This window comes from Gopherus flavomarginatus, chromosome 12 (genome assembly GCF_025201925.1).
Source record: "Gopherus flavomarginatus isolate rGopFla2 chromosome 12, rGopFla2.mat.asm, whole genome shotgun sequence".
Lineage (NCBI taxonomy): Eukaryota > Metazoa > Chordata > Testudines > Testudinidae > Gopherus > Gopherus flavomarginatus.
The window spans coordinates 24,582,877-24,604,900 of NC_066628.1; the positions used below are offsets into that span (position 1 = coordinate 24,582,877).

A 22,024-nucleotide genomic window follows, 5' to 3' on the forward strand; every position below is an offset into this window, starting at 1 on the left:
CCCAAGCTCTGCGGACTCCAGTGACGGCTTCTGAGTCCTGCTGGGACCAGAAGCCAGCCAGCAGTGGCTGGAGTCAGCTGCACCCAGCCTATTATAGAATCATAGAAGATTAGGGTTGGAAGAGACCTCAGGAGGTCATCTATTCTTCCTCTGCAGAGTGGGGACAGCTGTGTCCTGGACTACCCTGGTCTGGGATGCTGGCCCCAAGGGGGCATCACAGGCACCACAGTTACTTCAGTAAATGGACTCCTTGCTGCACTGCCCACTGGTCCCTGTCATGCTCTTCTCCTTCCCCTCTAAGCGGAGCAGGAACACAGCCTGGGGCTCCACTGCCCCAAATGCAACAGACCCCCTGCCTGCCCTGCCAAGAGGATTTTGGGGGAAGAAGATGATTTTGTGGGGCCCCCTATAGGGCTTTGGGTGCCTCCCCCAGGCTTGTGCTGTAGGGGGAGCAGAGACCAGTGACTGATGCCAGGGCCTGTGCAGAGCAGCTGGCTCTCTAACTGACTGGAGAGGTGGGCCTCTGCCTGCTCTGTGCCAATTTAACAGAGATGGGGAAACTGAGGCATGGTGGGGCTAGGCCAGATCCTGTAGGGGATGAGGAAGTGAATGCTTAAAATGTCAGTATTAGCCCCCAGGACCCTGTTCCCCACCACCAGGCCCAGTGACCTCAATGGTCAAACCATGCCTCAAAAGAGGCAGCTAAGTATGATTTCCAGGGGAGCTGAAAGGGTTGGAATGTGCTATGGGTCCTGTCTTACTGGGGTGGGGGATGGTTCAGTGCTATGGGCCACCCCACAGCACTTCATTCTGGGGATGGGGGTGAGAGGTAACTGCTCTGCTGGTTCAGCCCTGGCAGGGTTTGGACCAGGAGTGGGGGAGGGGGAGCTCTGAATGGCTGCTTGCTCTGTGGGGTGTCAGGGCTGTGTGTGAAATCAGCTGTTGGGTGAGATGTGCCCTCCATCAAATTAGGCCTGAATAAAGACTAGAAGTGGTTGGGTCATTACAAAACCTAAACCTAATTTCCCCCTACTCTTATTCACACATTCTTGTCAATTGTTTGAAATGGGCCACTCTCATTACCACTACAAAAGTTATTTTTCTTCACTTGGTATCCTGCTGTTAATTGAATTACCTCATTAGACTGACCTCACACTTGGTAAGGCAACTCCCATCTTTTCGTGTATTTATACCTGCTCCTGTATTTTCCACTCCATGCAGTGGTGAGTTGGAGCCAGTTCCCATGGATTTGCAAGAACCAGTTGTTAAATTTAGAAGCTGGTGTAGAACCGCCTGTTAAAGGGGCGGGTGACTGGGCAAACAACTCCGGTCCGTGGGCTGGGCCTGCCTGAGCTTCCACTATGCACACGCCCCACCCCTCAGTTCACTAGCATAGTTCAGTGACCTCCGACTTCCTGTCAACACAGACTCAGCAGCAAGGCATGTATATGGCTGTTCAACAGCTGGGCTGCAGGGATCTCAGTGGGCCCGGGTGCTGGGTACCAGGGAGTTAGGCTGCAGAGATCTCAGTGGCGAGGGGGCTGGGCTACAGGGCCCGGAAAGGTGCTGGGTACCAGGGAGCTGGGCTGCAGGGGATCCCAGCGAGGCAGGAAGCTGGATGCCAGGGAGCTGAGGTGCAGGGATTCCAGCAGGGCACATTGCTGGGTGTCGTGGTGCTGGGCTGCAGGAATCAGAGGCACAGGGTGCTGGGTGTCAGGGAGCTACCTGCAGGGGTCCCAGCGGGACAGGGTGCTGAGTGCCAGGGATCTGGGCTGCAGAGGTCCCAGCGAGGCAGGGAGCTGGGTGCCAGGGAGCTGACTGGAGCTCTGCAGAGATCCCAGCAGTGCACTTGCCCCTAGTACACCTCCTACCATGGCTGGGTCTGACCTAGTGCAGGAGCTGCAGTTGGAGGTTACATGCTCCATCTGCACCAAGTACATGGAGGTGCCTGTGATGCTGGACTGTGGGCACAACTACTGTGAGGACTGCATCAGCCAGCACTGGGACAGGGTGGAGGAGGAGGAGGAGCCGAGGCAGTGCCCCCTGTGCCGCCGGTCCTTCCGACAGCGCAGTTTCCGCCAGAACAAGTCGCTGGCCAACGTGGTGGAGATCGTGCAGCGGTTCCCCGACCAGGATAAGACCCAGGATGTGCGCTCCACATCCAGCTCCACCATGGGGAAGGACCCCCAGGGGCAGCAGGTAAAACAGCGAGAACTCAGTGCAGCCGGAGGGAGAGAGCGCCCCTGTGGCTGGGTGGTGCCATTCTGTGCCCTGAGATCACCAGGGGAAGGCTGGTGGCTGGAGGGGGACCCAGTGGCAATTGGGAGCGGTCTCACCTGAGCTTGGAGGGCATGGATTAAGGCAATTCTGGTGCCTGAGGCATATCCTGACATCAGGTCCCCTGCAGCCCCACACCATGATCCCAACCCCCACTTGGAATGGGGCAGCCATGGGGCACTACCCATCCAGCCAAGCAGCTGGGATGGGGTTGCTACCTGGTGCATTCCATGTTGTGAAATCAGCCCAAGACTCAGGGAGTTTCCCATTACTGCAGCCACTTAAAGCTGGGGCTGAGAAAGGAGAGGCTGTGCAGAGTTTCACAGCTAGTTAGCACTGAACTTGTGTTAGCAGGGTGAGGGGAGCAGTCCAAGACCACAGGCAAGGAAGTGGATAACCACACAGACAGAGGGGTTTGTGCAGAGATCATGCAGGTGGGCAGAGGGCTGTGTGTGGAGCTTGGTTGGCTAGATAGAGCTGGATGGAGATTGGAGAGCTACAGGGCTATGGGGAGATGTGTGGAGACTGGAGAGACAGGCAGGGGGCAAGCATGAAAGACGGCTAAATCAGTGTGGCGTTTGTTGTTCCTTCTTCTGAAATGCTCTGCATTGGCCAATCTCTGAGACAGGAAACAGGGCAGGATGGGCCCATGGGTCTGGTCTGGGACAGTGAGGAGAGGGATGGGTGTGTGTCAGGGCAGATACCAGGCTAAATGGGCCACTGCTCTGATCCTCTATGTTGTTTCCTAGGTACATTTTGTAGAGATTGCATTTCAGTCCCATTTCTATTCAGTTCACAATTCATGTCAAAGAGACTGGGAACAGAAACTAGCAAAACCATGCGCTAGTCCCCACTCCTTCCTCTTGGGCCTCAAATCATCCCTCAATGCCAGGGACCAACCTCCCCTTAGCTGCTCCTGTGGTTTTGTGTAAACACCAGCTCCCTGCTCTGCTGTCCTGGTTCCCTTCCCAGCACACAGTGGAGAAGTGAGGTTGGATTCCCCACTTTGAGCTCACCTGGCTCTGATCTCACATGTTGATGGCCAGGAATGGGGAGCCAAGAGCCCAGGGGGCAGCTGGGCTTGTGGTGGGGAGCTGCATGGAGCTGAGAGCCTTGGTTCTCAGCCTGCCCCCCACGCTGCCCCTCTTTGGTCGGTGGAAGTGTTCCTGGTGAGGACATGCACCATTGACAAGGAGGGCAGTGTAGACATGAAAAATTGCAGTAATTACTGTGGTGGCTGTAAATCAACCTAACACAGGTCGACTTTTGGGTGTAATGTAGACATGCCCTATGTTGCTCAGGGGTGTGGTTTCACATCTCTGAGGCTTGGTCAATCTAATTTTCTAGTGTAGACTAGCTCTGAGGTTATGTCACCACTGCAATTAAAAACACATGGCTGGCTCGTGCAAGTGTAACCCACACACTGTAGGGATCGGTCCTGGCTGGCAAGCCACCAGATGATTGTTCCCTATAAACCCTCTATCTAATCACAAGATGGGAAAGTACAACACGCGCTGCGCTTCTGCTTTTTCATATGAGAGGAAGGAAAGGGGAGAGTCCCAAGGCCACCAATAGAAGGATAGTAAATAGAGTTGTGAATCATGCTAATGCTGTAGGAATGCTGTAACTGGAGATAATAAAAAGGCTGCCACGGCTGACGACGGGGCGCCTTCCTGAGCAAACAAGCTGTCTGTGTCTGGTTCCTTCCCGCAACACACCTCCTGGGTGTGATATTCTGTCCCATCTAGTGGCACCGAGACCACTTAGAGAGAGATTAATGAGTCTGCTCTACAGCCTTATCTAAGTGCCAGGTGTCTTTTAGCTCATGCAGTAGAGGCTCATGCACTAAGCTTCAGAGGTCCCAGGTTCGATCCTGCCCACTGATGACTAGAGTCTGTCAGTATTACACAAGCTGGCTCAGGCTACAGGGCTGTTTAATTACAGTGTAGACATTTGGACTTGGCCTACAGCACAGAGTGTAGGACCCTGCAAGGAGCGGGGGTTGCAGAACTGGGGCTGCAGCCCCTTAGTCCGAGCCCAAGTCATCTGACAGAGGCCAGCTGTGGGTGTCTAATTGCAGCGTAGACATGCCCTAAGAGGCTATCCCAAATTGCATTGTACTTTCAGCTTTCCCTTTGAGGCCTCCCCATTACAGGACAGATGTGATCCTGGGGTGGAGGTGCATATAGAAGGTCAGCAGCGATGTTAGTGCCGTGAAACCCAGGTTGTGGCAGGGATTGGATTGTAATAAGGAAAGAGTAAAAGAACAAAAATCTGAGGGGGACAAGGCCCATGAGAGGTGCAAAGACCAAGGAGGAAGAAGTGTTATTTGTGGGATGGGAATAAACTAGAAGGCATGGCATGAAATTAACAATGGGAGAGTTTATTGTTATGCATGTTACAGTAGCACTTAAAGCCTCATCTGAGATCAGCACCTCCCTGTGCCAGGTGCTGCCCAGACAGTGAGAGAATCCCTGCCCAGCTGAGATCACCTCCAGCTAGAGATCCCAGGGACTTTCTCTGCCTCCAATGCTCAGTGGGATCGATTTGTTCACTAAGCAGACTTTCCTCCCCCTCCAGGAGAGTTTCAAGCAGCGTCTGGAGACTCTGAAGAGGGACCTGGAGATCCTGCTGAGCCTCCCATGTGATGGAGAGATGCAAGAGGCAGGTGGCCCTATCACCCCATTAGCCACATTCAGCTCCATGACTTCTGTGACAGCAGCCCTGCACACCCCAGGGCTGAATAGCGCACACCTGGGCTCATGGGTCAATCTCTGTCTGGGTTAGGCACATGGCATTGTAGGGCCATGAGGGTGTGTCTACATTGCACACTAAGCCAGGCCTCTAATGCAGGGCTGAGTGAAATCCCCCATTCTGCCCATGTACAAATCACTCTGACTTGGGTCAGCCAGCACTCAGATCCCGGGTCCTAGCACCCTGCTAGGGGGTGGGTCAGATCCTGGGTCCTACTGATATCCAAGCACTGTCATTTTGCAGGACTCCCTGCATCCCTCCTGCACCCCAACCCCCTGCCCTGAGCTCCCTGCTGCACCCTGCACCCCTGTGCACCACAACCCCCTGCCCTGAGCCCCCTGTCAGACTCTGCACCCATCCTGCACCCCAACCTCCTGTCCTGAGCCACCTCCTGCAGTCCGCACCCCTGCCCTGAGCCCCCTCCTGTACTCCGCACTCCTCCTGCACTCCAACCCCCTTCCCTGAGCCCCCTCATGCACTCCGCACCCCTCCTCTACCCCAATCCCTTGCTCTGACCCCCCTCCCACACTCTGAACTCCCTCCACACCCCAACCCCCTGCCCTGGTCCTGCATACAATTTCCCCACCCAGATGTGGCCCTTCACCCAAAAAGTTTGCCCACCCCTATCCTAGGATCACTTTAGCCCTTTGCTCCACAGCATCATCCTGGGAGGTCATATTGGTTGCTTATCCACCATCTCCTCCTTGACCCTTTCCAGATTCCTCCCCTTTAGCCCTTGGGCCTCCGAACTCCCAGTTTTAAGCAGGTTGGGCAGCTCTGGTTACGCCCTGGTTTTTCAGCTGTGTCCTAAGACATCTCTAGAGCTGTGTCCCCAGTGCAGCACTGAGACCTCCAAGGAGGCGCCGCTGACAACTAACTATCTGCCTTGCAGCACCTGCTCCACTTCCTGCAGGATGGGCAGCAGATGATCCTTCAGAAGCTGCAGGAGATGGAGGAGATGAATGGCACAAGGGAGGAGGGGGAAGAGAGGAAAGAGGAGCCAGACCCAGAGCAGCAGGTGAGATGGCAACACAGAGTCACAGCCCAGATCGAAGGGACAAGCCCTCCTGGGGAGACCCCCAACTCCCTCTAAGGCTGCCAATGTCTATTCAGAATCATCCCCTGGAGTCTAATGCAATGTGTGGACAGGGAGGCCTCAACAGAGGGCCTGGCAGTCAGTGCTGGCCCCAAAGCCCCAGTGTGGCACTAGGGGGCCTATGTTGCAGGGAAAGAGATCAGCATGGGGCATTCCACTCTCCTTTGGCAGTCAGGGCTGGCGCCAATGCCCCAGAGTAGCACCAGGGGGCCTCTGGTGCAGGGAACAGGGCAGGGGGCGCTCTCCATGGCCAGGCTGACCCAATGCATTGGAAGCCATTAGAAAGGCAGGGCCAGAGGGAAGGGAAGAATTTTACTTAACATGAGAAAAGGAAAACCTACAATGTAACCTGACTTTCTTTCTTCTTCTCTCTCTCGTCTGGTGCAGGATGAAAATATCACCTTGACCAGGTAAGGCCTCTCCCTTTCTCAGACAGAACAATCCTTTAATACATGCAACCCCTAATAACCTTCATAAACCAGAGATCTGGCTTTTTATTTTTGGTATTTACAAAGCATCTATCACTTTGGTATCTATCTATCCAGATGCTCCAGAGGAAGGAAGAAGTAGATAGATAGATAGATAGATAATGTGATGTGAGCATGTGGACATAGTCTTGACTGGCTGAAAGCCCTTGATGCAGGCTCTCCTCCTGCCCTTTGGGGTTTCTTGAGCTGTGGATGCTGGGATGAGATAGGTGGTGCTGTCTCAGCACTCCATGATGGTGTAATAGGGCAGACAGAGCAACGCCCAGCCAATTTGCTATCACAAATTTGAGTGAGGTGGATCACTGTCAGTCCATTGCTACTTGGAATTTTCTGGGCAGCACCAGTAGCTGCAGAATCTGCAGACCTGCCCCTGGGAATGAGGACTACACCCTGCTCATTGACCAGTCTTGTTTTCATGGATCAGACAAGGTGTTGGGAGAGCTTGGAAGAGCTACTCCTTGTGGGTGTCTGAGCCCAGTGAAAGCCCTTGGAGGAAGGCATTGAGGTAATAGCATCTCATTGTATAGGTGCTTCTCTAAGCTATGAGTAGGGCCCTACCAAATTCACAGCTATGAAAAATGCATCATGGACGGTGAAATCTGGTCTGCCCCTGTGAAATCTGGTCTTTTTATGTGCTTTTACCCTATACTACACAGATTTCATGGGGGAGACCAGTGTTTCTCAAATTGGGAGTCCTGACCCAAAAAGGAGTTGCAGGGGGGTCACAAGGTTATTTTAGGGGGGGTCGCAGTATTGCTACCCTTACTTCTGTGCTGCCTTCAGAACTGGGGGGCTAAAGAGCAGAGGCTGTTGGCCGGGTGCACAGCTCCGAAGGCAGCGCTCCACCAGCAGCAGCACCGAAGTAAGGGTAGCAATACCCTACCGGGCCACTCTTACTCCTGCTCTGCTGCCTTCAGAGCTGGGTGGCTGGAGAATGGCGGCTGTTGACTGAGGGCCCAGCTCAGCAGGTAGCAGCGCAGAAGTAAGGGTGGCAATACCATACCATTCCATCCTTACTTCTGCCCTGCTGCCGGCGGCAGCTCTGTCTTGAGAGCTGGGATCCCTGCTAGCAGCCACTGCTTTCCAGCTGCCCAGCTCTGAAGGCAGCACCGCCACCAGCAGCAGCACAGAAGTAAAGTTAGCAGTACTGTAACCCCCCTACAATAACCTTGAGACCCCCTCACAACTCCTTTTCAGGTCAGGACCCCTACAAGTACAACATTGTGAAATTTCAGATTTAAATAGCTGAAATAATGAAATTTACAATTTTTTTAATCCTTTGACTGTGAAATTGACCAAAATGGACCATTAATTTGGTAGGGTCCAAGCTATGAGCCAAATCCTCAGCTGGTGCAAATCAGCACAGCCACAATGACTCTAGTGGCGTAATCCTGATTGACACCAGCAGGGGATCTGACCCCATTGACTTCAAAGGAGCTACAGCCAATTCCCACCAGCGGGGGGTCTAGCCCCATTGATTCCAATGCATCATCATCATCATCATCACTCCCATAACCACATTGGTCGTTGGGGCACTGTCATTGAGCAATCAACCAATTGTCTCCACCTCTGACGATTGTGTGTCAGTGCGTGAGTCTCCACAAAGTCCATTCCTGTCCACTGTTTCATATTGTCAGTCCATTTCTTCTTCTGTCTACCTTTTCTTCTCTTCCCCTGTATTGTCCCTTGGAGGATGATCTTGGATAGGCCAGGTGATCTTGTTACATGGCCATACCATGTCAGCTTGCACTTCTTCACAATCATCAGGAGGTCTTCATATGACCCAGCGCATTGGATGATGATGTTGTGGACCTCTTCATTAGTGACGTCGTCGAAGTAGGAGATGCCCAGGATTTCACGGAAGTATCTCATCTCTTCTACCTGTATTTTCTGTTCTAGTTCTACCATAAGCGTCCACGTCTCGCATGCATAAGAAAAATGGCGATGACCAATGCATGCAGCAGTTTCAGTATGGATTCGAGGGAGATGTTCTTATTCCTCCAAATTGGCTTGAGCTTTGCCACTGCTGCTGCTGTTTGCACAGTTCTTGCCTGAATTTCTGCCTTGGATCCTTCATCAATGATGATTGCCCCCAGATACTTGAACTGTTTCACTGTCTCCAGCTCTTGTCTACTGACAGTTATATGTGAACTGATCCCATCACATCTGTTTATCATCAGCTTGGTTTTCTCTGCACTGATTTCCATGACATATGTCATCCAATCTTTTCACAAGGTTGGCAAGTTCATCTTTGTTGCATGCCAGTCCATCAATGTCATCAGCGAACCAAAGATTTGAGATTGTTTGCCCCCCTGATGCTGACTGTGCATATCTGATCTTCTAGGGCATCAGTCATTATGCACTCCAAGTAGACGTTGAACAGTGTGGGTGAAAGAAGGGAGCCTTGCCGGACTCCAACAGTGGTGCGAAACCACTCTCCTATTGTGCCATTGATGAGAACTGCGCTGCTGGCCTTGGCATACAGTTGTTTAATGGTAAGAATAAGCTTACAACCAACATTGTACTTCTTCATGGTTGCTCAGAAAGCTTTGCACCATACTCTGTCAAATGCCTTCTTGAAGTCAACAAAGACGTGGTAGATGTCCTGTTGGTGTTGTAAGTACTTCTCACATAGAACACGAAGGTTGAAAATCTGTTCTGTGGTACTTCTTCCAGCATGAAAGCCAGCCTGTTCTTCAGCGATGATATTCTCTGCTTGTGGCTTCAATCTGTTCAATATGACTTTCAACATCACTTTGCTGTGATGTCTAATTAAGCTTATGGTAGGGTGACCAGATGTCCCGATTTTATAGGGGCAATCCTGATATTCTGGGCTTTGTCTTATATAGATGCCTATTACCCCCCACCGCTGTCCTGATAGTTCACATTTGCTGTCTGGTCACCCCAGCTTATGGTCCGGTAATTTTGACACAATTGCAAGTTGCCTTTCTTTGGCAGAGTGATGCTTAGTGACTGTGTCTTGTGGAAGGCCACTCACCAGTCTGCCAGATCTTGTTGCAGATCTTGATGAGTATATCTATTACTGTTTCTCCTCTGAATTTCATCATTTTCAGCTGGGATGTTGTCAATACCTGTAGCCTTTCCATTCTTGAGTGATTTCACAGCTGTCTCCACTTCCTCATGTAGTATTGGAAAGCTGTCCTCCTCTGTTGAATCTGGGCTGTCTAAGACACTAGGATCTCCATTTGTCTGGTGATTGTATAGATCAGAGCAGTAGCACCCACTGATGATGTCCCTTTCTTCTGTAAGACTGTTCCCTTCTTTGTCATGAATTGTATTAGCTTTGGTCCATCTTTCCATTATCGGATCTTTTACAACCTGGAAGGCTCATTTGCTATTTTTATTCTTAATACACTCTTAAATTTTACAGCATTGTTTCTCAATCCATATCTCCTCGGCTACCTTCATTCCTTTCTTGATATTTCTGCCAATCGCTCTGTATTTATCAGCTCCCTCAGTGCTGTTCTTATCTCTCTTAAGTTCTCTTCTAATGTCACACATTTGTAGTTTTTCATTTGCGACCCACGGTTTTGTCTTCTTACGATGTTTCCCAAGGATGTCCATTGCTGCCTTATTCATTACAGCATTGAAATTGTAGGTCGTTGTTTCCATGTCTTCCTCTAGAGCAGGGATCTCAAAGTCAAATCACCATGAGGGACACGTGAGGACTAGTACATTGGCCCAAGGGCCGCATCACTGAAACCTTTTCATACAACGATACAAAAGTATAGTCAACAATTAAAAAAATGAAGAGTAATATAGTCTGCTATTAGAAGTCAATGTATTAAGTTCTTTAAAACTGTAATGCGAAGAAGGGTTTTAAATAAAATATAAACACTCAGTGGTGCACCGCACTCAAATGACAAACCATGCATTTACTTTTAGAATTACTTTGGTTAAAGCTCCCCCCTCACTTTCCCTGCCCCCACTCTACCCCATTCCCTGAGGTCCCACCCCTGCCCCGCCTCTTCCTACCCCCTCCCTGCCCCATTCCAACCCCTTCCCCAAATCCCTGCTCCAGCCCCGCCTCTTCTCCACCTCCTCTCCTGGGTGCACTGTGTCCCCACTCCTCCCCACTCCCTCCTGGAAAGTCCTAAGCACCGCCAAACAGCTATTTGGCAGTGGGAAGCGCTGGGAGGTAGGCAGAGGAGCAGGAACACAGTGCTTTCGGGGGGCGAGGGGAGGACAGGGGAGAAAGGGAGGGTGGGGGTGAGGGGAGCTTGGCTGCTGATGGAGTTGGCGCCTATGGCAGGCAGCAGGAAATAACTCCACGGGCTGCATTCGGCCCGCAGGCCGTGTGTTTGAGATCCCTGCTCTAGAGCAAGCAGCGGGGCATATTTTCCACTGATCATTGCTTGGAATTACTCTGAAGTGTTTCAGCCTCTGAGTCTTTCTAAGTCAAACTTGGTTCTGGTGAACTTTGGCCTGACAATTTTCCTTAGCTGCAGCCAAAAATTTAGCATCACAAGGTCCTGATCACTTCCAATATCAGCACCGGGAAAGCTCCTTGTTTTAGCTCGGTTAATCCCAGAACAAAATCGATTTTGCACCATTATGTAGTTGATCTGACTGTGAGGTAGACCATTAGGTGTGTGCCATGTTGATCATCTTGTCTGGGTGCTTTATGTTCTCCTAATGTGTTTGAAAGAACCAGATTATTATAGCTGGCAAACTCCAAAGGTCTCAGTCCTCTCTCATTGGTTACCACATTACAGAAAGAGCCACAATAATCTTGCCAATATGCCTGTGTGTCAGTACCCACTTTAGCATTCCAATCTCCTTGTACAGTCAGGATATCTTTCTTGTGTACCTTATCAATGATGTCTTGGAACTGATTGTAAAAATCTTCAATTTGCTCATCATCATAGTCTGTTGTAGGGGCGTAGACTTATACCACTTTGATATTAAATGATACTGCCTTTAGATGGATGGAAATAAGCCTGCTGGACATTGGGCAGCATCCTAATACTGAATTCTTGATATCTTGTGCACAAGAAATCCTATGCCGTTGACATGGTTGTTCTCTCCACTATAATAGAATATATGGCCTTCTTCCGTTAGTACTTCTCCGTAGTTCTTCCATCTGACCTCAGAGATTCTTAGAAGGTGCCAGGTGTATTGTTCCATTTCGTACATGTGTTCTTTCAACCTCCCTATTTGTCTCAATGTCCTTACATTCCATGTGGCTATGGTGATGTTATCTCTTCCATGGATACTCTTTGTTGGGGTTACACCAGTAGCATATTTGTCGTGTCTGCCCTGATGGGAGATGGATGGCGCGGTCATTATTAACCTGGGCTGTGATCAACCCGGTATGGACATTGTTGACTTGCTCATCATTTGTCTTGGGCAAATTTCTAACCTGGCAGAGCCCATCCATCTCCAGGCAGCACCCTTTTAGTCGCCTCTTACGACATGCAGGATGAGCAGTGGGCCTATTCTGTCCCCGGACCCACAGGGGGATTCAGTGATTCCAATGCAGTGACTCTGATTTACACCAGCTGGGCATCTGGCCCTGTGTGCATGCCTGTGTGTCTGCGTATATGGGGGTAGGGGGTGGGGGATGATGACCATATAGGTACCTGGAGAGCACCTATGCAGGAGAGGAGTTTTCCAGGTGTCCCCAGAGAAGTGAAAGGCTGAGACAGAGATGATGTGTGCCTGCTGATAATAGGGGGCACAACCTTGGAACCACTGAGTCATGCCCCCCCGGCAACCTGCCCCCCAGAAAGCAGTGCCTCTCCACTCCCAGAAAGCAGCGCCTCCCCAATCCCAGAAAGCAGCAGCCCCTCCTTGCAGCTCCCAGCTTTTTTCCTTCCTCTCCTGGTAGAGTTAAAGCAGCTGAGTCTCCCTGCCTAGCACAGCTCACAGCTCACTGGCTCAGCTGCTCCGCAAGGGGGGGGGGGGCAGCCACACCGTATGACTGAGCAATCTCTGGGGGCACATGACCCCACATGCCCCCTCCCCACATCACCTCTGGTCTGAGGCATGTCTACACTACAAAGTTTTGCTGACACAAGTTATGTCGATATATAGCTGCCACAGTTAGTACATCACTTGTGTATGTGCATACTAGGCTCCTTGCCTGGCAGTGCACGTACTCACCAGCAGCGGTGCTTGTGTCAATAACACAGTGCACCATGTGTAAGTATCCCAGTCATGTGCCACCGTCCAGTGCACTGTGTTTTGGTAGTTTTGGCAATGCATGGTGAGGCAGAAGTGAATTGTACATGGGTGACTGACAGCAAGTGGTCAACTTCCCATAATGCAATGTTCTCCATCTCATACTATCATCTCTATCCCATAAGTTTTGCACCTATTTTCAATTTCCCAAGAAACAAACAAGAGACTTGCCACCGACTGCCATCTCCCACAGATGTATGGAGCCTGCACAGCTGTGCACTATAGTCATGAGCGTTGCAAGCACAGGACACATGATCTTTTGCTATTTGTAGAACTGCAAGAAGAACCGCAAGGAACATAATGATTTCCTGTTGGTCAGTTTGGTGTGGGACATAACAAGAACTAACTCAAGGTTGTTGCTGGAGTTCATGGAGCAGCTGCAGATGGTGGAGCACAGCTTCAGGGCCCAAGAAAAAAGCATTGACTGCTGGGATTGCATTATAATACAGGTTTGGGACAATGAGAAATGGCTGCAGAACTTTCAAATGCACAAGTGTGATGGGATCCCAGGGGTACAACCTGAACCTGTGGTACCGCTGTGCCCTCTTAACACTCCAGCCTGGGCTGTCTCACACAATGCTATGCAGTACATCTCTCCAGGTGCTGTAATCACTCAGTCATCAACATGTAAAGACACAACCCAGCTAAGTTGCATGAATGCTCTCTAAACTACTCATGAAATCTATAGATAAACACCAGCAAATCTCCCCAGCCTTGCATCCCAGTAATGTACTGTCTTATGCTGCTCAAGACTCCTTTGGACAGTGCAAGAAACAAAATACAGAATCATAATCTAAATTCTACACTTTAACAGACTAAGCAAGAGTTGAATCAAACAGCTTTTCTTACCCCACTGGATGTTGCAGACAGGTTACAATTCTTAATACACAGGCTGAATTTCCTCCTCAGCCTGGGACTAGTCTCCCCAGTTCAAAGTCTTTGTCTTCCAGATGATCTTCCAGACGTTGAGATGGGGGAGGAGTGATGCCAAGTGGTGCTGTCATCAACCCTCATTTTTACATTCTCTCCTTGCTGTGACATGGGGGTTAGGTAGTCCCCATTGTGTATGTGCCCTCTCTGAGGGATCTCTAGGACAGTGGATTCTTCTTGATGGGCCATCAACACACGTCTGGCTGATCCTGATGTAAATCTGTTTTGTCAGTGTTAGTTACTCCTTTGTTGCCACTGAAAGGCTAGCTGTGGGAATTTCCCATTTACCTCATATTTCAGTAACACACACACAGCAATACTTTATAATGTCACATACAATGATAGTACATACAACCCAATAGGATATTGATGTTCACCAAATCAAGAGTTTCTAACTGATACCTCACAAGGCATGCATTGTACAAAACATATCATAATCATATCACAGTGGAGAATACGGGGGTTCCATGGTGCTATTTTGAGGTACAGAGTGTCACAGTAAGGCCACATTTCTGGATCTGCATGCTGAGCTTGGCACAGCCCTCCAGCACAGAGACACCAAACTGAGAGCTGCACTGACAATGGAGAAATGAGTGGCAATCACGCTGTGGAAACTTGCAAAGCCAGTTTACTACTGGTCAGTGAGAAGTCATTTTGGAGTGGGAAAATGCAGTGGGGGGGCCACTGTCATTCAAATGTGCAGGGCCATTAATTGTCTCCTGCTGTGCAGGACTGTGAATCTTGGCAACATGCAGGACTTAGTGGATGGATCTGCAGCTAAGGGGTTCCCAAACTGCAGTGGAGCAACAGACCTGTTTTGCCCTCAGATCACCTTTCCGCAGAATACACCAATAGAAAGGGCTACTTTTCCATGGTCATGCAAGTGCTGGTAGATCACCAGGGATGCTTCACCTATATCAGTGTTGGCTGGTCCTGGAAAGTGCTTGACACTCACATCTTTAAGAGCACAGGACTGTTCAGAAAGCTGCAAGCAGGGACCTTCTTTTCTGATCAGTGGATTACCATTGCTGATGTTCAAATGCCAGTATTGATCCTGGGGTCCTAGCCTACCCCTAACTTCCCTGATTCATGAAGCTGAACACAGCTCACCTCGACAGCACCAAGGAAAAATTCAGCTACTGGCTCAACAGGTGCAGAATGACAGGTGAATGTGCTTTGGTAGATTGAGAGGGCGCTGGCATTGTTTACTCACCAGACTGGATCTCAGTGCGAAAATATCCCAATGGTTATAGCTGCCTGTTGTGTCCTGCATAATATCTGGGAAGCAAAGGGGAAATGTTGCTGCAGGGGTGGCGGTGGAGGGGCTGTCTGTTCAGTTTGAACAGTCAGACACAAGGGCTATCAGACAAGCTCAGTGAGGCTCTATACAGCTTGGGGAGGGTTTGAAAGGGCACTTTAACAGTGAGCCATGGTAATGGGCTGTGGTGGACTGTGCTCAACCTGGCACTGCAGTTTGGGAGCCTGTTAGGAACTGGGTGGTGCTTGCTGCACATCTGGGCACATCTCACTGCCAGTGCAGCTATTAACATTGGGGTGCTTGCTGTACATTTGTGATGACTGCATTGATCCACTGGGTTGCAGGGGCATGCACAATAGGGGCCAAGCAGGGCCACAGGCCCCCACAATCAGTGGGGGCAGAGAACTCCTCTGGAGCCAGGGCTATGGAGGGAGATCTAACTCCTCTGGATGCTGGGGAAAAGTGAGCTCCTGGGGCTGCGGAGGGTGAGGATGGAGAGCCAGTTCCACTGGCCCCAGGGCCATGGCAGGGAGAGGCAGCTCCTCTAGCCATGGAGGGAAGGGAGATCCAGCTCCTCCGGCTGTGGGGGGCAGGGCGAGCCAGCTCCTCCAGCCGCAGGGGGTTGAGGGAGGCAGAGAAAGTGACCCTCCAAAAGTGGCCAAGTTTTTATTCCTGTGCACGTTCCTGCTGGGTTGTCAGTGCAGTGCGCAAACCACCACTTTCCCTGCCAGCAGGCATTATACACTATGGGTAGTGAACTAGGAATCACTTTCAAAACAGAAGAGTTTTATTCATCAACGAAAACAGCTCCCAACACTCAATCTGAAAAATTTAACAGTAAATACATTTGAACTTAAAAAAATTAGGGAGCCATAATAAATAAACCAGAGGAAGAAACACTGATGTCCATTGTAGCTACATCAACGATGGCTCTCACAGGTCAGCTCTGGTTGTTCATGCTTTCCCCAGCATGGAGTGGTAGAGATAGGCATGCTGGCTATGAGAAATGGTGAGGGGGTTTGTAGGGAGGCGCTATGCTGCAGTTCTTCACAGACTGCAATGGGAGTCGAGCCCAGGACTGTTGGAGCAGGAGGTCCACAAGAGTCTACAGCATCTGTGTTTGCTGACAAAGTAGCCCCATTGTGCTGGTGCTTCTCCTGTCCTCTTTTTCCTTCTCTATACAGTGTGCAGCGTTCACCCTGCAGGCCCTCTCTTCAAGGTCTGGTGCAGCACCGGCTTGCAGGATCTCACAGAACGTATCCTCCCACATTCTCCTTTTTCTCCTCCTTAACTGATCAATTGTTCCACACGTGTGGAGGGGGAACCCCTCAAGGCCACAATGGCAGCAGCTGCAGATAAAACACACAGAGGTACCATTGCCAGTATAGTAGGAACGGAAAGTGAAACCAAACCTTCAGAACTGCCGCCTTTCCTTGCTCCCCTAAAGTGTGACACAAGACAAGCTTATAAAGACTTCTGCTTCGGTGTGCGCATGCACAGCGCACTCACTGCACCAGATGTCATGAGTATGACCCGCCGGGGTGATGGAAATGTTCAGTTGCATGAAACTATGAAATTATGGCAGTGGCATTGAACACTGGCACCATTTTTTGCAGTTGTTGTTGGTGATTTAACCTGATATCTCCTCCTTAGGGTAACAAAGGCACAGGGAGCACAGCTTCTGCTGCTGGCGCCTCAAAGTCACCCAGGTACATATGTTGCTAGCCAGTTGACGGCAATGGTGCCTGCCAAAGTTATCACCAACTGACTTGGGAAAGTGTCCTATAATGGAGGCAGAAATTAGGCTGCCATCCCTATAAACCTCCATGGACGTTTCACTGAGATCTCTCAGGAGGATTCAAGGGACATCCTTGCATACACAAACTGCTACATTTGGCCTCCTTGACTAACTCTACAGAATGAAAATGAAAAGCAGACAGCAACTCTGGAGAGCTGCTAGGTGGGCTCACCAATCTGGACAATCAAGAAAAGGCATTGAAAAAATTCGAGGTTGTTTAAAGGTGGTGGTGGGCTTCCGGCCTGTGTGACATTTGGCCAGTGGAGTTCACCATTGCAACCAGAGCGATGAGTATCTGGCATTCTGGGATGGTTGCTGGAGAACTGTTAGGGTGAACATAGGTAACACAGTGTCTACATTTCTACTGCATCAGCCTCCATATATCGACCATAGATCAACACCACTTGGGAAGCTGGTGTTACTGTGTTGGCTTAATGGGGTGCTTATGCCAGTGGGGGACACATTTAAGTGTAGATACATGCACAAATGGGTTGATGTAAGGCAGTTAACACCATCCTAACTTTGTAGAGTAGCCGAGGCCTGAAGCTGGACAAAGGCCCATTCAGGCTGGATAGCAACATTCATGATGATTGTTCCAAGGGAAACCATGGGAGCCCAGTGGCTTGGTATGCTTTACACCACTCTCCCAGTGTCCTGTGGCTCAGTGATCTCTAACTACGCCTCTCTTGGTGGGTTGCAGGTCTGGCAGTGAGAAGTCCTTGAAGCCCCGCTCACAGTCGCCAGAGCTGTGTGACTGCCGGCTGCCTCTGCTGAACAGTGTCCAGAGGAAACAGATGATGGGTTACAGAGGTGAAGCAGGAGCGAATCCCATTCCCTTTCCTCTCACCTCTCTGGCTAGGTCTATGTGTGACAGCAAGTGGGGCTAGGTCCTGCAGGTCTGGTGTAAATCGGCCAGATGTTGCTAGCTGTGGTGATTTGCATCAACTGTGGACCTGGCCCAAAGAGAATCACAGGGCTACAGGCTGCACCATCAAGGGTCTCTGTGGAAGGAGATGCAGGGGGATGGATCCATATGGCATACTGTACCCCAGCAATCACATCACATTCCCAATGTCAGCTGAATGGTGGGGAAAGGCCCTTTCACCCAGAGCCCCGGGGACTAGGCCTTAGTCCACACAAAATGTGGGGCATGGGCAGTGTCAAGGTGAGCTTCCCTCATGATGTCCCACCTTGGTTCAACCTTCAGGGTGCGTGAGAGGGTTACAGGAGAGTTTGGTCTCTGGGACCCCATGGAAAAAGAACTAAGAGTCAGATCCGGAAAAAAGGACTGAGTCACGTTAAGGGGGGATATGATAGAGTTCTGGGGAAAAAAATAGTGTGGAGAAATTGAATAAGGAAGTGTTATTTACCCCTTCACATAACACAAGAGCCAGAGATCACCCCATGAAATTAATAGGCAGCAGGTTTACAACAAACATAAGGAAGTACTTCACATAACTTGTGGAACTCTTTGCCAGAGGTTGTTGTGAAGGCCAAGACTATAACAGGGTTCAAAAAAGAACTAGATAAGTTCATGGAGGACAGGTCCATCAATGGCTGTTAGCCAGAATGGGGAAGGATGGCGTCCCTAGCCTCTGAGAACCAGAAGCTAGGAATGGGCAATAGGAGATGGATCACTTGATGATTTCCTGTTCTGTTCATATCCCTCTGCAGCACCTGGCATTGGCCACTGATGAAGACAGGATACTGGGCTCGATGGACCATTGGTCTGACCCAGTATAGCCATTCTTATGTTCTTATCCACCTGCTTGTCTCACCCATGCCACTAAAGCTGTCAATGGGAATGGCTTCAAGTCACTGCCAGCTCCTCCACACTGGAACTGACACCTCAGAGGAAAGGTCCTGTATCCCATCAACCCCCAAGTCAGCCAATGCCCCCACTCTAGGGCCAGATCAGAGCTAGCAGCCCCTGGAGGGGAAATTCCCTGTGTCCCTACCCCCCTGAGCCCCATAGTCCCCTGTCACCATACCTCTGTGGGTCACAATTGACCCAAATTCAGGACAAATTGTTAAGCAATAGGGCAGCCATACCCCAAATCTGGTGGTTATTCTCCCATAAGATATACCAAACCAGCAACAAAAGTAAACTTCTGTCTCACAAAACTAGCTAACAAGAAATCAGAAAGGCAGTCTCCTTAGGCATTCCAGCCCTGGATTCAACACCTAGACACTAGACTTAATGATGAGTGGTTATTTAAAGCCAATTTCATCAAACAAAAGGTTCTTCTGATCCCAAAGAACCAGCCACACACCCAGGTCAATATATAAATCAGATCTTACCCAGTAATCATGCTGTTGCCAATCCTTTAGTATCTAAAATCTAAAGGTTTATTTATAAAAAAAAAAGAAAGAAAGGTGAGAGTTAAAATTGGCTAAAGGAATCAAATACATACAATAATTGCAAAGTTCTTGGTTCAGGCTTGTAGCAGTGGTGGAATAAACTGCTGTCTTGTTAAGTCTGCGATTGCTTCCAAATCATTGGAAGGTCCTCAGTCCTTTGGTTAGAATGCTCCCATTAATATAAGTCCATAGACCAGAGGTTTGAGCAGAAAGGAGGCAAAATGGAGATGTTTCCAGTGCCTTTTATAGCTTCTCTCAAGTGAAGGGAAACCCATTGTTCTCACTGTGGAAAATTACAGGTGACAAGATGGTGTTTGGAGTCACATGATTTCGCTTATTCATAGCAGGAAAGTCCATTACGTGTAGATAGGTGTCTTCCATTGTGAGTTAAGTATTCTTTAATGGGCCATTCAACTTGAATAGTTCCTTCACAATGTGCTGGTGGGTGCTACCTGAAGCAAACATTTGAAATCCAGGTATAGAGGCAATACTCATAACTTCAAATACAAAAATGATACATGTATACAAATAGCACAGCCATATTCAGCAAATCATATCCTTTCCATAGACACTTTACTTGATATACTTTATAAGATTTGTTGCAATTATATATCAGTGGTAGCAACAATGATCTACATGGTCATATTTTAATCAGATAACATCACATCCCCTCTCCCTGGAACCTGTGCAGAGCTGGCAGCCTCTAGAAAGGAAAGGGCCCATGTCCCATTCCCCACATCCCTTGAGCCAGCCAGTTCCCCAGCTCAGAAAACTGAAAAACTCAGTATGTGATATACATCTAGCAGGAGTAGGTAGGGACATCTTATATTTTCTCTAAGTAATGTTTCTCTTCTTGCAATAATCTGATTTCTTCTCTTTCCCCAGCCCAGTTGCACACGCTCCCTTTATCATCTCATCTCATCTAATCTAATATCTAATCTATCTATCTATCTAATCACACATTCTTTTTCTCTCTTTCCAGTGGAGGTGACTCTGAATCCTAAAACAGCCAACCCTCAGCTTGTCCTGTCCAGTGACAGGAGGAGTGTGCGTCTTGGAGATGAGCTGAAGGACCTGCTCAACTGCCATGAGAGATTTGACACAGCTCCTTGCGTCCTGGCAAATGAAGGGTTCTCATTTGGCAGATATTACTGGGAAGTGGAGGTGTGGGATGCTGGCTGCTGGGCTGTGGGAGTGGCCAGGAAGTCAGTGAAGAGGAAGGGACATCTCAGACTCACACCTGAGCATGGCTTCTGGACTGTCGAGATGCACATGGGCAAATACTGGGCTCTCAACACCTCCCTGGCCCTTGTGTACTGCAAGGAGAGGCTTCACAGGGTTGGGATTTACTTGGACTACACGGAGGGGCGGGTGGCCTTTTACAATGCTGAGTCCTTGGCCCATCTCTACACTTTCACCACCTCTTTCACAGAGGAAATTTTCCCCTTCTTCTACACCAAGGACAAGACGGCCCCACTGGTCATTAATAGGTCCGAGATTGAGGGATGGATTCCTCTGACTGAACAGACACAGCCTAGTCCAGCCTCCATCATTTGACTTGCATGTGCCTTCCACTGTCCCTGGCACAGACAGAACATGAGCATGTCGCTCACATCCGCTTGCAGTCAAATGTCTCATTTTAATGCCATTGAAACACTGCCTTTGGTTTTTTTTTTTCTGACTGAAAGTTTGTCAAAGTGAGTGGAATGGAACATTTCAATTTTTCATTTTGAAGTTTTTCATTTTAAATTTTTAATGTCCAAATCAGGAGAAAACATTTAGATTTTCTCAGAGGAAACATTTTGATTGACCTAAACCATGTTTTAAAAATGCTGTTTTGCAAGAAATTTCAATTAAAAAAAATAATTCCAATTTGAAGTGAAAATAAATTTTGAAATTGCAGAATTTCTCATGGAAAGGAAATTCCAGTTCTCACTCATAGAGTGCTAGACTCTTCTGGTTTCTAAGCCTTTTGGGGGTGGTGGTGGTCACATTTTAAAGTAATTATGAGGAACAGAAGCCTATTATTTTTCTTTTAAATGAGATGTGAGATTCTTTTGTAATCACAGGACTCTGGGAGCTGGGGCTTTAAGGAAAACAGAAGTTTTGCCATGAAATTGCTGGACTTATCTTAGAAACCAGAAGATTAATAGAAAGAACTCAGTTCTGTTAATTCATATTTTATATATTTTTATATAAAATTATTTTTAAAAAAATCTCATTGTTTTAAGCCAATCTCATGATTTCAGTGTGTATGTCTTCTGACAGGTGGATCTTGGACACTGTGGGGTTGGTGATGCTGCCATTCCCTTGAAACCATCACACCATGGACCAACCTGGCATTACCACAGCAACAATGCCTTTGTCGTCATGGCAACTGTGGCCTGTGTATGTGATAAAACCCTCACAATACATTAACCCCAGAAAATAAACATGGGCTTGAGGGGTGATTTTGACTCTTTTGTTTATTTATTTATTTTTAATTAACACCTAATTGTTTTTACTTTAAAAAAATGGTTTCTTCCGGCTAGCTCTTCCCCCTGGATAAAGATGGCACAGTCCTCACGGATCTCTGATTGGCTGCTGAGCCCCACGTGGTATTTACATCTCCGACGCCAGCTTGAACGTGCGAGCAGGCAAGTCCCTGCCTTCCCTTCTAAGGAAAAAACGTCAGGGCGGGTGGATCATGTTGCCGTACGGGAGCACCTATGGGCGCTGCCATATTATCTTCCCTCGTTGTCGCCGCCATCTTGCATTACGGCAGGAGCAGAGGGCCAGGTAAACAGTTGGCATTCTAGAGTCCCCGGATGTTACTTTTCCTTCCTCTGGGTCGTAACCCAAAATGGCGTCGCCCACCA

General features: G+C 49.1%; 1 protein-coding gene and 1 pseudogene across 1 annotated transcript in view; one reads left to right on the top strand and one right to left on the bottom strand.

The window, feature by feature from the left end:
* LOC127032442 (zinc finger protein 883-like) overlaps positions 1-22,024 on the bottom strand; it is a 257,088-nt gene that overhangs the window by 145,228 nt on the left and 89,836 nt on the right. The window lies entirely within an intron of this gene.
* LOC127032618 (E3 ubiquitin-protein ligase TRIM39-like) lies at positions 1,430-21,549 on the top strand (annotated as a pseudogene).